The sequence below is a fragment of the Microtus pennsylvanicus genome, chromosome 1, assembly GCF_037038515.1.
Source record: "Microtus pennsylvanicus isolate mMicPen1 chromosome 1, mMicPen1.hap1, whole genome shotgun sequence".
NCBI classification, from domain to species: domain Eukaryota; kingdom Metazoa; phylum Chordata; class Mammalia; order Rodentia; family Cricetidae; genus Microtus; species Microtus pennsylvanicus.
Window position 1 is genome coordinate 47,041,294 of NC_134579.1, and position 18,995 is coordinate 47,060,288.

At 38.6% G+C, this 18,995-nt stretch overlaps 1 protein-coding gene across 1 annotated transcript in view; it reads left to right on the forward strand.

Moving 5' to 3' along the window:
• Positions 1-18,995, forward strand: part of LOC142844860 (cell surface glycoprotein CD200 receptor 2-like) — an 85,439-nt gene that overhangs the window by 32,542 nt on the left and 33,902 nt on the right. The gene's annotated exons all lie outside the window — the stretch shown is intronic.

Consider the following 18,995-nt stretch of genomic DNA (forward strand, 5'->3'; position numbering starts at 1 on the left):
TGTGACTAGGGAGAAGTGAGGATTGTATTTGGGATAATTTATGAGTCTGTGCAGGAGTAGTAAGCCCACCTGCTCAGTCCTATGACCACACTAACTTGTTAGAAGCCTAGACAATGTAGGCTAGTTTATTTGAAGAAAAAGTTTATGGATTGGTGCACACTTAGAAAATCTCTGCACACAATAAATAGCAGGAATTTTTATTGACTTGTGGAATATTTGTTCAGATGTGTTGCATTTGTTTATGCTCCAGAACATTTGTTTAATGATGCAACATATGTTATGCATTTTTTTTGCATTGGAATAATTCTGTGGTTAATTAATTGATTTGGTTAAAGCTGTGTTTCTTAGCAGAATTACCTGATTGGTCTACTAAAGAGCTGAACAGCCAAATGCTGGATAGAGAAAAATAGGCGGGACTGGCCAACAGATTGAATAAATAGGAGAAATCCTGGAAGGCACATCAAAGAAGTAGGAAACAAGGGAGTAGGACATCAGGGGCCAGGCACCCAGCTACACACCAAAAATGGAATAAGAAGTAAAGAAGGGTGTGTAGAAAGGTAAAAGCCTGGAGACAAAAGGTAAACAGGACTATTTAAGTTAAGAAAAGAGGGCAAGGGGCTGGAGAGATGGCTCAGAGGTTAAGAGCACTGATTGCTCTTCCAGAGGTCCTGAGTTCAATTCCCAGCAACCACATGATGGCTTACAACCATCTGTAATGAGACCTGGTGCCCTCTTCTGGTGTGTGGGTTTACATGGAAGCAGAATGTTGTACACATAATAAACATATAATTTTTTTCTGGTTAAATTTCTTTATTTTTTTTAAAAAAATTATTTATATATATATTTATTTATTAAAGATTTCTGCCTCTTCCCCACCACCACCTCCCATTTCCCTCCCCCTCCCCAGATCAAGTTTTCAACTATGTTCATAGCAGCATTGTTTGTAATAGCTAAATAAATAAATTTAAAAAAAAAGACTAAAAAAAAAGAAAGAAAGAAAAGAGGGCAAGAAACAAGCCAAACTAAGGCCGAGCATTTGTAAGTAATAAGACTCCATGTGACTTACTTGGCCCAAAAATGCAAAAAGCAGAAACATAAAAGTAAAACCTACTAACAACAAGGAATAGTGCTAATATCAAAATTAATGCCCAGTTTAAGAGTAGGAAATCAGTATGTGTCAAGCAGTAAATAAGTAAATAAGTCACAATTGTCACTCAAATACATCTAGGGAATGAGCTCTTTTTATCTCCTTTTCTATTACAGCATATTCAAGTTTAAGTCAGGACATAAAGTGTTAAGAGATCTGCAACAGACTAGGACATACACGGGCAGAGATTACAAGTACCTTGGTTCATTGTCTCTCTTCCCTGTTCTACTTATGGAAGACACTTCTCTTCATGACTGAATCTTCACCCCACCTCTCTTGTCTTGTTTCTAGTAGATCTCAAAGTTCTTTGCATAAGCATTTTATGGTCAGTCTTCATTCACCCCAAGTAGTCATTTCTGGCCAATAAAAAGGTACATGAAAAACCCTATCCTGAGTGAGGTAAGCCAGACCCAAAAAGAGGAACATGGGATGTACTCACTCATATTTGGTTTCTGGCCATAAACAAAGGACATTGAGCCTATAATTAGTGATCCTAGAGAAGCTAAATAAGGAGAGCCCAAGAAAAACATATAGGCATCCTCCTGAATGTTAACCTTCATCAGGCGATGAAAGGAGACAGAGACAGAGACCCACATTGGAGCACCAGACAGAAATCTCAAGGTCCAAATCAGGAGCAGAAGGAGAGGGAGCACGAGCAAGGAATTCAGGACCACGAGGGGGTACACCCACACACTGAGACAATGGGGATGTTCTATTGGGAATTCACCAAGGCCAGCTGGCCTGGGTCTGAAAAAGTATGGGATAAAACCGGACTTGCTGAACATAGCGGACAATGAGGACTACTGAGAACTCAAGAACAATGGCAATGGGTTTTTGATCCTACTGCATGTACTGGCTTTGTGGGAGCCTAGGCAGTTTGGATGCTCACCTTACTAGACCTGGATGGAGGTGGGTGGTCCTTGGACTTCCCACAGGGCAGGGAACCCTGATAGCTCTTTGGGCTGACGAGGGAGGGGGACTTGATTGGGGGAGGGGGAGGGAAATGGGAGGTGGTGGTGGGAAAGAGACAGAAATCTTTAATAAATAAATAAATTTAAAAAAGATACATTAATGGCAGTTTTTCAGTTTTGAGTTTGGGTCTCTAAAGGTCCTGAGTGTTTCTCCTTTTCATTCAGTGGGACTATGGATGACCTACCTGCTGGAGGATGAGAAGAGAACATAGCTGATCCATGTCAGTCAAGTTTTTCCTCTCTCTGTTGGGTCAGCTCAAGGATCCAAGAGTGAGCTTTCCCTCAGATTCTTGAGCAAACTCAATCAAAATCATCAGACATAATGATCCGTACTAACCCTGACAAATGAACAGTCATTGCCATAAAGTTCCTGTGTTTGCTTATCAGGTAGGACAGTTGTAGCATAAAGTAACTTACACATTGCTCAATAATATAAGTCCATATGTAAAGATAGACACCGCTAATAGCTTCTTTCCGTTTCCCTTGGATCTGATCCTGACCATGAGTCCTGGCAAATGATATGTGTGACATTTTCAGAACAGCCCTTTATCGAAAGGGAAGGATTTTCTTTTGCTTTCTAGTGTATCTGTGAAACTGCAGTACTGGTGTGAAAACTGGAGGTCCCAGAGTTACTTAATCCATGGATTATGCTGAGAATGCAAGCTACTAATTGAGGAAAAAAAAACACAATGGAATAACTTGGGCCTGATGACTATAAATTTGCCCCACCATTCCTAGACCTATCTTAGTGTAATAGAAAATAAACCACGTTTATCAAAGTACTGTTATTTGTATTTTTACTTTGCACATAGCTGAGATTAATTCTAATTGAAATAAATACTTAATTGGTCAATTTGGAAGTTTACTACAATAAAAATTGGTTGTGTTCTACTCATGTTCATCTTCTGGATAATTTTTGTTCTTCCCTTAAATGTAATTCTCTTAGTTAGTGTTCCTATTGCTGTGAAGAGATACCGTGACCATGACAAATCTTATAAAGTATAACATTTAGTTGTGGTGGTTTGCTTACAGTTTCAGAATTTTAGTTCATTTTCATCATTGTGGACATGGTGGATGCAGGCAGATGCGGTACTGGAGTAGTAGCTGAGAGTCCTACATCTTGTAGACAACAGGAAGTCGACTGACACTGAACACAGCTCAAGTAAAAGGGATCTCAAAGCCTGCCCCCAGCCACACACTTCCTCCAACAAGTCCATACTCCCTCAACAGTGCTACATCTCTTAATACTGCCAGGCTCTTTGGAATTTTGGTGGGCAATTACATTCAAATTTCACTCCCTGCCCCCCCAAACCATACCATAGTGCAAAATTCATTTAGTCCAAATTAAAAAGACCCCACAGATTTTGAAAAAGTACACCGTCTCAACGATGTTTTAAAATCCAATGTTCAAAGCATTTTTTAAGGCTCATGCAATCTTTTAACTGTAATCATCTGTAAAAATCAAAATAAAAAAGCAGATCACATACTTCCAATGTATAATGGTACATTATCGTAATATTCATTACTCTTTTAAAACATAGGGAAGGGAATACTCTATCAGAGCAAGTGAAATCAGCAAGGCAGCTCCAAACTCTCCATCTCCATGTCTGTTGTCAAAACACTCTTTAGATCTCCAAATCTGTTCAGCTTTTTCTTGGGCTGGTTCCACTCCGTGTCAGCAGCTCTCCTTGACAGGTATCCCATTACTCTGGCATTGTTGACATCATGAGTTCTCCAAGACAGTTTAGGCTTTAACCTCACAGCTTCACACAATGGCCTCTCCACTAGACCACCACTCAGTTACACCCCTGACACATTCCAGGCCTCAGTGGCTTTCTTTAGGCTTCCAGTGATAGGATTAAAGTTGTATCCCACCACACCCAACTGTAAGCTTTTCTTTTTTCCTTTTTACAAGGTGAAAACTTAGGCGGGTAGGATGTTGTCCTGAAATCACCACACCCTTTATTCCATTTCTTAATCTGTTTATCTCTTTGAATGCAGAATTTAACTCCATTCCATTAGGAATGTTTTTCAATGTTAGGAGATTTTCCTAATGTGCGCTTTCTGCTGACACAAATATCCCAATCAAGCCAAATCACAACAAGCCAAATTATAGGAGGTCCAGGTTTAATGGGATTCCTGCACTCTCTGGTGGCCCCAAGGAAAACTGGGAAGTCCTCCCGGGAAGGTGGTCAAGGTTTTGTGGACAAATTTAACACACTCCTCGGGGAGGGGTCAAAGCTTGGTGGGCTGCCTTGACACTATTCTGGGGAGGGGTAAGGTTTGGCAGGCACAGGCGTGGGGCTTCCAAAGATGGAAGCCCAATACTGGGACTTACATTCTAAACTGTTACTATAAGCGGTGACAGGAAGCTGAGGTGATATTTTACTAACATTTAGGCTCTCTTTGGAAAAAGGGGTGTTGACTCAATTTGTGCTTCTTCCTGCAAGCATGTGACAATGTGAGGAAGGGGAGAGCTGGGTGTTGGTGGGTCCATGCTCAGCAAGAAATGTAGCTGGAAAAGCATTCTGTGTACTGTCATCCTGGAGAAGCCAGGCATCTGTTCCTTGGGGGAGGTAAGAAGGGAGGTGTTGTGTGAGGTCCTGTCCATTGAAGTTTGAGAGACCTAGGAGTTAGCTAAGGATATCTTGACCCAGTAAGGTGCTGGGAAAGCAGGTATCACTGAGAAAAAATGAGAGAAAAATTGTTCTGTAAGAATGTAGGGCAGTGGCAAAATTTTAAGTGAGGATGAACGGTCCCATCTACCCTCATAACTGAAGTTGGTGGGAGAGAGGATAAGGCCTGAGTAAGATATTAGAACAGAATAGGTAGATCCTATGACCAAAAGAAAAGTTACAGACTTACCTGCTACCTGCAGCTTTGCCTTAGGATCAGATACGGTTATGGGATATACCAAGTCTGGGCAGCATCAACACTCTGCAAGGCTGAGAAGTCTGAAGGCAGCACAGTTTCACTTGTCAATGTTGGTGAGGCTGGACCTTCATGGCATGGCACAGAAGACAAGCCCACACTGGGGCATTGTGATTTCCAGTGTCCAGGTTACTGGCAGATAGGGCATAGCCTCGTAGAAGGCTTAGTGCAATATCATGCCACATGGCCATTTAGGCCACACTTGTAACAGCCTGCCTGTGAGGCTGACTTAGGCTGGGTTCCATAAGGGTAGAGCCTTGTGTTTGGCTTCCCTTGTCCCCCTTCCTGTGGCCTTAGGACAGCTGCTAAGGTCTGAGCTTGCAGATTAACTGCTTTTTGTAGGCTCATCTGTCGGGAAGACTCAGCTGTTTCTTCTTGGGCATTAAAAGCTTTAAAGGTCATTTTCACTAATTTCTGTATAGGGGCTTGGGGAACCTCCTCAGCCTTTTAAAAATGTTTTTCTAATATGTGGTGCTTACTGAAAAATAAAATGGGTATCCAAGACCATGGCTCACACTGGGGAGGCTGGATCTAGCCTGGTATACTGGACTATAGTCTTTGTAACCAATTTTTAAAAACTGGCAAAAGTTTTAAAGTTAATTACTTTTTTCCGAGACGATTTTCATACACCGATGGAGGCAACAAACCATAATGTCTTGCCTCTGTAATGAAACACTTTACTATAAGCAGAAGGATTAATAGAAAAGGAACCTAGCCACTTTTCTAGCTTTGAGAGATCTGGAAGAGAAAAGGGAACATGAACTTGCATAATACCATTGACTCCTGCCACTTCTGGAGAGGGCAGAGAAGGGCGGAGCTATGGTGGAATCTAGTATGGGAGGAGACTAACTAGGGAGGATTGGGAGGGGCTAGCCCAATGCACAGGGGGGACTCTAAGGGTGGGAAGATGAGGTAGCAGGGGGAGGGGGGAGTAAGGTGTGTAAGGTGGAACTTGACCTTAAACTTCTGGATTGGCAAGGAAGGGGGTAGACAGGGATGGAGAGAAATGTAGAGAATGTTGTTCCACAGGAGGGGTTTGGGTAGTGTGGTTTGAGGGAGTGGGGGAGGGCCAGTGCCTCTGGCTGCATGGTCTATCTAGAATTGTCAGGGTCTCAGTTTCCAGATGACTGAGAATTTGGAGGTATTGCGGCCCTAGAAACCAAGACAGGGGCTGTGAGACATTGGCTACTGAGGGAAGGATGAGAGCACAGAACCCAAAAATCATGGACATATGTAAGCTCTGCCCATTTGTCCCTATGGCAATAAAAATTTGTTAGGTCCCAGAGGACAGTAAGCTCAAGGCTTCCTTCTGGTGGCCATTGTGTCCCCTTGTCAAGATAGTATTGAGGCCAAATCTTAGTACATAGGGAAACTAACCATTTGGGACAGATTGTATTAGATAGTCCCAATTTATAAAGGTTTTGTTAAAGTCATCCCAGAGGTGTCAGCAGATTTGGCTTAAACTGCAAGTGCCCATTTTAAAATCTTTGCTTGACTACGTGGCTTAAGTCTATTACAGCTCATCTGCCAAAATACCCCTTAGGCCTAAATGGGGCCATGGAAATTGAATGCTAGTCTTCCCTAAAGCAAATAAAATCCACCTCATCTAGGCCCATCCTAGCCACTGAGATGGGACTCTTGGCTCAGGCCCATGGCTTCAACAAGAGTCCGATAATCAACAAAAGAAAATACAAATGGGTCCCACAAAACTCTATTGCATAGACAAGAAAAGGGGACTCACAAAGACACAGGCCCTGTAGTCCAGGAGCTGGTTTTAGCATGGCGTAGATAGCTCAGATTGTGGACTAGTGTGCGTTCGACATGTGGACATAGGCCATGCGGAAAGGCTGCTTATATCTGTGGGACCTCCAGATGTTAGGTATTTTTTCCTAATGCAAGCTTTCTGCTGACGCAAAAATCCAATCAAGCCAAATCACAAGAAGCCAAATTAAAGGAGGTCCAGGTTTAATGGGACTCCTGTGCTCTCTGGTGGCCCCAAGGAAAACTGGAAACCCGTGAATGTGACCATGGGAGGGGGGCAGAAAGAGAAGAGACTATGAGGGAACTTTTCTGGGGAACAGTTTAAATAGACTGGGACAGTGGCCAAGTTTTTGGTGGGCTGCCTTGACCCTCCTCCATGTATGGGCAAGGTTTGGCTGGCACGGGGCGAGGCTTCCAAAGATGGAGGCCTAAGACAGGAAGTTACACATTCCACTTTCTTGTGTGCTTTTTGCCCTCAAAACAAGTTGTGATAATCATTTTAATTTCTAACTATAAACTTTAAACCAAAACTAATCCAAAGAGATAGGTAAGAACACTATATACACATCAAAAGGAAAATTAAATAAAAAACTTTCAGTTGTTAATGTTGATGCCCCAATTTGTCAAAGAAATATTATTACAACATAAATCACATAGTGACTCTCACATATTTATAGTAGGAGACTTTAATACCCCTCTCTGACCAATTGACAGGTCATCAGAAAAAAACCAAGCAGAAATACTGGAGCTAACAGACATTATAAACTAAATGGGTCTAATAGATATTTATAGAGCATTTCACCAAAATACACAGAATAGACCTTTTTCTCAGTACTTCATGGAACTTTGTCTAAAATTGACCACATACTCAGACACAAAGAAAATCTCAATAGATACAGGAAAACTAAAATAAATCCCTGCATCCTGTTGGATCACTACAGACTAAAGATGGATATCAGCAATAACAGAACCAACAGAAAGCTTACTAACTCATGGAAACTGATAAACTCTCTACTGATTGAAAAATGGATAAAGACAAAAATACAGGAAGAAATTTAAGACTTTTTAAAATGGAAGGAAAATGAATACACAGCATAACCCAACTCATGGTTTACAATGAGTGTGGTTCTAAGAGGAAAGTTCATAGCACTAAGTACCTACCTAAAAAAATCTAGGGAGATCTCACACTGGCAACCTAACAGCACAACTGAAAGCTCTAGAACAAAAGGAAGCAAGTTAAGTAGAGTAAAGTAGATGGTAGGAAACAATCCAACTGAAAGTCAAAGTCAATAAAATAGAACCAAGGAAACAATGCAATGAATCAATGAAAGAAATATTGGTTCTTTGAAAAAAAATTACTAAGACTGATAAACCTTTATCCAAATTAACTAAAGGGCATAAAAATGTTCAAATAAATAAAATCAGAAATGAAAAGGGGTATGTAACAACAGACACCAAGACCATATTTAAAGGCTGAGAGAGGTGGAGCCCATATCTAGAGCTGCAGCTACCATACAGCTGACCATTTAAAAAAACCACTCCATGTCAGAAAAAGATTTTAGATACACAATAGGTGAGATTTAGACATAAAAGAACACTAAATGAGACACAGGGTGTTGAAATAATATATGTAGTCTTGGGAGAGAGAGAGAAAAAGAGTAAAAACAGTTATAAAAAGAAACAAATATTTTAAACAATAAAACAAAGTCTTTAAAGAGGCAATAAAATCATATAAAACAAATAAGCCACATAAAATGAAAATGCATATTATTGTGTGTTCTTTTAATTTTTTGACTGAGAATGAGCTAACTACAGAGAGACATTTCATTGTATGGGCTGCTAAGCTAAATGAACAATATATTTTAAAAACATTTGATTTAAAAATTTGAGTCTAATGATAAGTTACTTTGAAAAGACATCCTGCTTTTGTTTTCAGAGAAGATGAGAACCTGTGGATTCCTTCCAGGCTAATGTGATTTGATGGAACAAAACCTGTAAGGTCTCCATGAACCCTAAAAATAGTTTGCCTAACAAACAACAGAAAACAGTTGATGAAAACAATGCCCAAATTCCTGAAAATGATTGTTTATGTTTGTCTTCATTAAAAGGGGACAGATTGTAAGTAGTTAACAGTCACAGTCAATCTCTTTCTAAAATAGGGAGGGTATGATATAGAATTGAATACTTTACATTGGTATGGACATTGCTAGAAATATATACAGGCCAGGAGATTCAGGCTTTACAAAAACAATAATAAAAAGATTTGAAATAATTGAGGAAATTATTGAAGCTGATGAACAGGGGGAAAAGGCACAAGGACAGGATTCAACATCACCGGTAGCTGTCAGAGATGACTTACCCAAGGTTTTAGCTTTCTACCCTGTAATCTACTCTGACAAAACATCAAGTTCTAAAGGCCTAAAAGGACCCAAAGAAGGTAGATGGATACCTATAGGAATGAATGATCTAAAAAAAAAAAATTAAGCAAGCTGTTGTAATTTATGGCTTGCATTCCACATTTGTTAAAGAAATGATAAAGACTTGCGCTTCTAGCATCAAAGCAACACCACCTCATTTTTTTAAAAATTAGTTTCAGTAGTCTTGGATGATGAACCTCAATTAATGTTTAAAATTTATTTCATATAAGAAGCCAAAATAGTGTAACAACAGGGAAAATCAAAAGGCCTTGAGACTTCCCAAGAGCAAATTCTTGGTGAAGGCCCTTATGCTGACTCACAGGTTCAAGCTCTTTACAATGAAGAAATTTTGTCCCTATGCCACACAGCAGCTTTAAATGCTTGTGACAGGATTCAAAAATCAGGAAAAAGAATTGAATCATATATCAGGGTTAAACAGGGCCAGAGAGAACCCTTTACTGACTTTTTACAAAGAATAAGTAAGAATGTACAAAAAAGAGTAACAGACCAAGATGATAGAAGAGTAGTTATTGAATCTATGGTTTTTGAAAATTCCAACTTAGAATGCAAAATGATATTTGGGTCTTTAAAGGTTATATCAGCACCTATGAATGAATGCATCCTGCATACAATTAACATTGAGACATTTGACAATAATACTGAATCTTGGGTAGAAAAAGCAATTTCCAAAGGAATAATGAGACATCAAAAGTGCCAAACATTTTAATTACAGTAGAAGAGGACATCAGAGAAGGGAATGTAGACAAGGAATTCCTAAGAATAATATCTCCTCTGAGAATGGCAGGAGTAGGAGGATTTAGCCTTCAGGTATATGTAGAGAATGTGGCAAAGCCCGACATTGAACCAATGAATGCAGATCAACAAAAGACAGACAAGGCAATCTGATACCATCCAGAAACTCATTGAAAGGCCTCTCGCAGACCCCCAAGCCAAACATGGCCCAGTCATTCCCAGTAACTGTGGAAGACATGTCTTACCAGGAAAATTACCAGACTTCTGTAAAAGACCATACTGTTCTAAATGATGGCATAAACATGGAGGATGAGTCAAAAAATTGCAATAGAAAATAAGAAGCATATATTCTGGCAGACTTCTGATCAAAGACCAAAACTAAGAATGCATATAAATGGCATTGTAATTGTTGGTTTGATAGACACAGGTACAGATATGAGGTCATTACCCAAGAATCTTGGCATCCAAATTAGCCACTTCAAGAGGCAGATGTTCAATTACTAGGAATTTTATCCATATCTCAAGTTAAACAAAGCACGAGATGGGTTGACTGTATTAGGCCAGAAGGTCAAAAAGGGAAGCTAAGGCCATATCTGGGTAATATTGCAGTAAATTTATGAAGTTGTGACCTGCTACAGCAAAGGAATACCCAGGTTAACATTTCTGCACTCTAGGAACTCATTATTCTGGTAAGGATATTATAAGGTACTACACACAACGGTCACCAGCCATTTAGGCTGTACAAGAACATAAAGCAACTAAAACCTTTAGAATCACCAACATCTCTACCTTTAAAATGGTTAACTAAGAAGCTTATATGGGTTAAACAGTGGCTTCTTGCTGAAGATACCTTGCAGGCTTTAGAACAGCTGGTACAAAGCAACTAGATGCTCACCATATTGATGATATTCAACCAGCCCCTGAATTCTTCTGCATTGGTTGTAAAAAAAAAAAGAAATGTGGTAAATGGAGAATGGTGACAGATCTAAAAGCTGTCAGCAAGGTAATTCAACCTATGGGCCCTCTACAATCTGGAATCCCTCTGCCTTCTCTATTACCAAAAGGATGGCTTCTTATAGTTATTGATTTGAAAGATTGTTTCTTCACTATATCTTTACAAGAAAAGGATAGAGAAATCTTTGCCTTCACATTCCTAATTATAATAATAATTCTCAGCCTACTAGGAGATATCAATGGACTGTCCTCCCACAAGATATGCTCAATAGCCCTACATTATGCCAATACTTTGTAAGTCAGCCATTGGAAATAAAACATAAGCAATTCCCTAAATCTATAATCTACCATTACATGGATGACAGTTTGATATCTGATTCAAACATGGATACTTTAGAATGTTTGAAGAAGTAAAGAAAGTTTTGACAAATGGGGATTACAGATTGTTCCTGAAAAAATAGAGAAGAGATTCTAGCAGTTACCTAGGCTATGAAATTGGTTTGCAGAAAGTTAGGACACAAAAGGCACAAATTAGGAGAGACAGGTTACAGACTGTTAATGACTTTTGAAGATTGTTAGGAGACATTTCCAGTCTATGACCGGCTGTTGGGATAACACCTGATCTAATAATTCATTTAAACAAAACCTTAGATGGTGATAAAGATTTGAATAGTCCCAGAAAATTAACTGTTGAAGCAGAATAGGAATTGACAGTTGTTGAGGAAAAATTACAGGAGGCACATGTGGATAGGGTGAATCCAAATCTTTTTTTTTAATTTTTTTATTGATAAAAGGAGAATAAAGAAAAGAAAAAAAAACAAATTTCCACCTCCTCCCACCAGCTTCCCATTTCCCTCCCCCTCCTCCCACTCTTCTCCCCCTCCTCCCACCCCTCTCCCCTTCCCCCCATTCCTCTCCCCCTCCCTTTCCAGTCCAAAGAGCTGTCAGGGTTAATTGTATTTTAGTCCTATTTCCTTCCAGAATTCCTCCTACAGGAATTTTAATGCAGATGATAACATGTAAACCAAGTAAAAAATTAAAAACTTCTGTGGAAAAAGTCTCTGAACTAATTAAAAAAGGTAAATTGAGTCTTTGTCAATTAGCAGGTATAGATCCAGCAGAGATTGTAGTGCCTTTCGCTACTGATGAAATAAAACATTTATGGGAGACAATGAACCATGGCAAAAAGTTTGTGCTAATTTTTTGGAGAAATTAATAGCAATTATCCCCAAAGTGATAGATTTAACCATATAAAGAGGACTTTTTGGATTCTTCTCCAAATTGTATGTGATGCTCTAATAATTGGAGCCCATACCTTTTATACTGATGCAAAAAAATCAAGGAAGGCAGGATACAAAGCAGAAGAATTATGTAAGGTGGAACAAAATCCTTATAATTCTGTCCAGAAGGCAAAATTATATGCTATTCTCATGGTGCTAAGGGATTTTAATGAACATCTTAACATAGTTACTGATTCACAATATGCCGAAAGAGTTGTCTCGAATATTGAAACCACTGAATTTATACCAGATGATACAGAATTGACTTCACTATTTATCCAGGTGCAAGGCATAATCAGGAATAGGCTTTGTCCTATATACATAACACACATCTAACCCCATATCGGTGTGCCAGGTCCTTTAGCACAAAGTAATGCAGAAATTGATAAATTATTGATTGGAAGCATGTTGCAGGTTTCAGAATTTCATAAAAACATCATGTCAATAGCAAAGGTTTAAAGAAAGAGTTTTGTATTACATGGCAACAAGCTAAGGAGATTATAAAGAGATGCCCTACTTGCTCTTTCTATAACCAAACACCACTACCTGCAGGGACTAAACCGAAGGGTACTCAAAGGAATGAAATCTGGCAGATGGATGTGTTGGATGTGTTCCACTTTGCAGAATTTGGAAAATTAAAATATGTACACAACACCATTGACACTTATTCAGGTTTTCAGTGGGCAACTTCTTTGATTCAGTAATTATACATTTATTAGAAGTTATGGCCATCATGGGTATACCTGCACAAATAAGGACATAATGATCCAGCATGTGTCTCTAGGAAAATGAAACAATCTTTTGCTTACTATAATATTAAGCGTATTACAGGTATTATACCACACAATCCTACAGGTCAGGCAGTTATAGAAAAATCAAATTGAACTATAAAGGATATGTTAAACAAACAGAAAGGGGTAGAAAATACCCTCAGAAATAGATTACATAATACTTTATTAACCTTGAATTTTCTTAATGCTAATGAGAAAGGTACAACAGCAGCAGAGAGACATTGGATAATAGAAAAGTCTTCTAAATTAAATCAACCGGTTTATTTCAAGGATGTGCTGATCTCACAATGGGAGCCAGGAGACATGCTGCATTGGGGAAGGAGTTTTGCTCTTGTTTCCACAGGAGAAGAAAAACTATGGATACCATCAAAATTAATAAAGATTTGGTTTGAAAATGAGAAACCTCTTTTTTTTTTATAGTTTTTCGAGACAGGGTTTTTCTGTAGTTTTGGAGCCTGCCCTGGAACTAGCTCTTGTAGACCAGGCTGGCCTCAAACTCACAAAGATCCTCCTGCCTCTGCCTCCCGAGTGCTGGGATTAAAGGCATGTGCCACCACCACCCGGCCGAGAAACCTCTTAAAAAAGAGAGATGACAGCTCATCCACAATGGTGACAACCACATAGGTTGTAAGGAAAGCATATAGGTTTGGGACAGAGTTCTGTTCTTGTCTTTGCAGAAAAATGCTCATCTTGAAAAATTCAAGAGACCCTGGATGTTTGGATGATCACAGAAGGAAAAATAACTATCCAATAAAAATCATCAAGAAAAATGAATACAATTTGTAAGTACGGTTATTGAAATTTATGCATATGTATGTATATATATTTATGGATATAAAGAGCTGGCTTTGGAGTTGGACACTGGCTCTATCCCTCTCTAAATCCAAGCTGTTGTTAAAATAAAAATTCAGAGTTTCTGTCTCATATCAGGAGCCATGAAATGGAACAGAAATAAAGAAGAAATTTTTAAAAAATTTACTTTTCTTCATATCTATTTTTGTCTCTATCATACTTTTCATTGAATATATATGTCTGTATATGTCTATATAAGTAATGTTTAAGTTTTCCACAATAAACAATGAATTTTCCTGCAGTGATCTTTGAAATTTTCAGGAAGAAGTTGGGGCCCCACAACAGCAAATCCAACTGGTTCATATGATGTTATGATGCTGATAGCACTACAACAAGACCTGTTTTGGGCTGCTCAAGATGGTTCAAAGTTGGTTAGCTGAAATGGTGCACTTTTTTTATTACACTGTTTTGGCCAGACCTTCAAACTGGAGCCTCAGGAAAACCCTACCAAATACTCAGAGACTATTTGCAATTATACTAAACAGTAATTTTGAACCTTAACCATCATTTTATTTTCACAGGATCCCATAGTAAGAACACCACCTCCATGACAGCTGGAAGTAATTTAGAAGACGATGTCCCCTCTCCCAACAAAGTTTGTCCTCAGGGTTAGGAACATCATTTAGGGGTTGATTATGATTGGTATAAAGTTGGATGTTGGGGGGGGGGTAATTTTATAGGCTCAGGCATCTCTTTGAAAAAAAGAGGGAAATTGGATGGGATAAAAGATTAGTGTGAGCTTACTCATATTAATAATAATAGTGAGTAATAGAGTGAATACTTGTGAGTTATTGTATAGGCCATTACATTGGTATAGATTCTTGTATATTGATACAAAGTTAAATTATATTGAATATTGCATGCATGCATGCTTCTACCTCTGCTTAAAATATTTTTATATATTGATATATGTTTATCATATTGCAATGTACATTTCTACCTCTGATCAAGATACTTATACATCGTTTACATTTTGAGATCATTGTCCTCACCTGTTGCACAATTGATTATTGTATAATATTCTAATAAGGAGTCTTAGTCTTTAAGTTATATAGATATTAAGAATTATAGATCAATAGTCATATATGTTTGTAATACTTATAGTTAGACTAATAAGGTTCTTCTGATACATAGAGATTATATTCTGCATAGATAGGTAATCTTCAATTGCTTCAAAGAGCTGTAGAGTATGGCATCTAAATAACTTAGGATTCTGTTGACATGAGACACAACTGCTTCAGGCAGCACTAATCTATTCCTGAGAGAATGTTGAGCACAGAAGACACTGCACTTGGAGTTTGTTTTCTTCTTTGCAAAACTGGCCTTTGGGCAAAAAAATGCCCATGCCTCAACCACTGACAAGATATATAGTATCCAGAAATGGATAAGCACGACTGTCAAATCTTGCCAAAATAGGGTAAGACAGTTTTGAAAAATTTCCTGCTCTGTGAGATCTGAATTCAGCACGTTAAGGGCAGGATCTAGGAACTGTTCATTTTCTATCATGTACTCAGGCTGTTTGTAAAGAGCAGTCATGTGTAGGTGCTACTGCTAGCAATAGCATTAGTGAGGAAAGCACATACGTTAGAATGACAATTTGTTTTAGATGTACAGTGATGCTTCTTGTAGAGGCTATGGAATATTATTTGGGTGAGGGTCAAAAAAGTTAGGGCTAAGAAGTGACTGATGTTACCAAACACTATTGCATCTAAATTTGTGACTGCTCTTTTTGAATACCTGGAGAAAATACTACAGAAAATAAAGTTGCTTTATGAAAGTAACTGAGTCAGGAAGATAATGGGATAATTTGCTGTGCAAGCAGCTCCCAGTGGGTTGTGAAAATAATTTGCATGTTGCCAAATTTTCTTTTACTTTCTATCATTCAACATAAAACCAGAAGTTTGTGTCTTAAAGCTTGTGTTTCAAAAATTGTTCCTCGTATACAAATAATTACTTCTAAGAATGCAGCAAACTCTTTAACTTGTGCATTGACATGGAAATTACAGTTTTCAGATTAAATGATACATGATTATGGTGGTTTGAGATAAAAAGTCTAGCTACTGGATAAGTTATAAACACAAAGCAATACAGACTGTCACAGAGCAATGCATTTCTGAATCTGGTTTCTTTCAATTCTTTACTAGAATAAAAACAAGAGTGAGATTCTATGGCAAAGTCTTGGCTAATATTGCTTTTAGTACTGCCAGTTGTGAAGAGATAAAGATCCAAACACACCGATAAACTATCAAGATAGACATCACTTAAAATCCATGAGGTATTTTGTAAGATTTTTTTTCAAGTTTTATCTATTAAGCATAGACTCCTTTATATGAAAAAAAGTAATCCCTAGACTGGGAAGATGGTTCAGCCAGTAAAAAACTTGCTGCATAAGAATGAGGATCTGAGTTCAGGTTCCCAGAAATCACATACAAGGCCAGACATGAACATTTACATACACCACACACACACCAAACCAGGAGAAGGAGGAAGAGGAGTAGGGTGGAGAACAAGCAGAAGAGTAGAGAATTTTGAAGGTCTGCTCGTGACAGGCTATGTTTACTTCTGGTTTGCCTGATATCTTGAATTTTAGGATGGATGACTAAAGGTTTTTCTTTTAAACCTCCCAGGTCTTGAGTTTTGTCAAATGCTTTTTCCACATCTAATGAAATGATCATATGGTTTTTTTTTCTTTCAGTTTATTTATATGATGGAATACATTGATAGATTTTCATATGTTGAACAAGCCCTGCATCTCTGGGATGAAGCCTACTTGATGATGATGGATTTTTTTATGTGTACTTGAATTTGATTTGCCAGTATTTTATTGAGAATTTTTGCATCCGTGTTCATGAGTGAGACTGGTCTGTAATTCTCTTTCTTGGTTGAGTCTTTGTGTGGTTTTGGTATCAGGGTAACTGTAGCTTCACAAAAAGAGTTTGGCAATGAGCCTTCTGTTTCTATTACGTGGAACACTTTGAGGAGAATAGGTATTAGCTCTTCTTGAAAGTTCTGGTAGAATTCTGCACTAAAACCATCCAACCCTGGGTTTGTTTTGTTGGGAGGTTTTTGATGACAGCTTCTATCTCCTTGTGGCTTATAGGTCTATTTAAATTGCTTGCCTGGTATTGATTTAATTTTGGTAGATGGTATCTATCTAAAAAATTGTCCATTTCTTTTACATTTTCCTATTTTGTGGAGTACAGGCTTTTGTAGTAGGACCTAATCATTCTCGGAATTTCCTCCATGTCTGTTGTTAGGTCCCCCTTTTCATTTCTGATTTTGTTAATTTGGATGTTTTCTGTTTGCTTTTTGATTAGTTTGGATAAGGGTTTGTCAATCTTGTTGATTTTCTCAAAGAACCAGCTCTTTGTTTCATTGATTCTTTGTATGGTTTCCTGTGTTTCTATTTTGTTGATTTCAGCCCTCATTTTGATTATTTCCTGTCTTCTAGTCCTCCTGAGTAAGTCTGTTTCTTTTTTTTTCTAGAGCTTTCAGGCAGGTCATTTTAGAGGGACAATGAGTCTTGCTTTAACTGTCACAGGAATTATCCACACCATTCTGGACAGAGAAAAGGAATGTGTTGTATAAAATGCACCATAAACAGGGTGACTCCTTGGTCAGCAGTTCAGCTTTTGAGAGCTCCATAGACTGTATTCCCTGGTGTGCTTGGGGTACATGGATACTGCTTGACTAAGTTTCTTAAATCCAGGAGCAGTTTGTTCATTCATACTTGTATCTCCAGCCATAATGGCTTATCTGTTTGGCTCAATGAATACACAATAACTGGAGTTTGACATTCGATGGATATTACCAACCTTTGAGGGAAAGATTTCTCAATTTCTCTCAGTGACTACAAATACACCGTTGATACAAACCAAACCTTTACATTTGAAATACATAAGTTCCTATTGTTAAAAGCTAGTGATTAGTTGTGGGCTGGGACCCCACAGCCTCCCAGCTATCTAATTTAGAACTTTTCCATTTCTTACTTTACTGCTTAATCTAGACAACAACCACATACCAAAAATGGAAGTTTCCTTCAATTGGTATTCAAATCTCATTTTCTTAGAACTTTAACATTTTGCAAGAACACAAAGCCAGTACTAATGGTAACCATTTTCCGTTGATTGACATCTACAGACTGAAGAATGAGGCCCTGTTCTCCTCTGCTGCTGAAGTGCATCCTGTCACTCATTCTCTCCATAACCTCAGAGAAGTCTTCACTGTGTTCATGGCAGTGAGCATTCTCATCTTACTGTGTCATGGTGGGGGTGGAGATGAGGGGGTCCTAAGATATACTACACAGAAGTATTATAATCACAACTTATGAAAAGGGGGCATGTATGCTTGCCATAGGTACTTTTACCATGGATTTTCAAACTGATTTGCTCAAAATCTAAACCTAAAGGGCTGGAGCAATTTAGATTTCTTTCAAGTTTAATTGTTCACTTTGAGAAAAACCTCAAGGTGGTGTATGAACGGTAGCAGGGTGGAAGGAGAAGCAGTGACCAAGAGGCTTTGCACATCAGAGAGCCTGAAAGTGAAGAGCAGATTGGATGAGAAGCAAAACCACAGCACAGAGTCTCTGTTCACTTGCTCTCACAGAATCAATCAGGCTCTTCGTACTGTCCTCTCCCAGCAGTTCTCCTGATTTTCCCCCCTAAGATACTGCTAGGGCAGAGAATACCATCCAGCTCTGGAGATCCCTAGAGAGGAAGAGGAGCCTTCTGCTTGAGGAGTCTGCTCCTGCCTGATAGGTGCTGAGAATGAAGATACCGCCTGCCATGTTTGGGATTCCAGGGTTGTTTAGCAAACTCTTGATCCTGCATGTGGGCTTCTGGAGCATCCTTGGTAAGGCACCTCCTAAGCGGACTTCTTGTTTTCTTCCTCAGTGTTCATTTCAGTGAGTTTTCCTTGTTGAGCTTTCTCAGGGGAGAGGGATGTTTATGTCCAGCGTATAGCTCAGTAGTTACCTTTGCTTCCTGAAAATACTAGAGGGTGTAAGTGAACTTAGAATATGGAGATCACTTTCCTTCCTACAGAGCAAACACGGAATCCATAGCTTGGCCAAGTTTCCTGGAAGCCTGTCCTGTAAAGATATTTTAGCAGACATTATAAATGGTTAAGTACAAATTTGT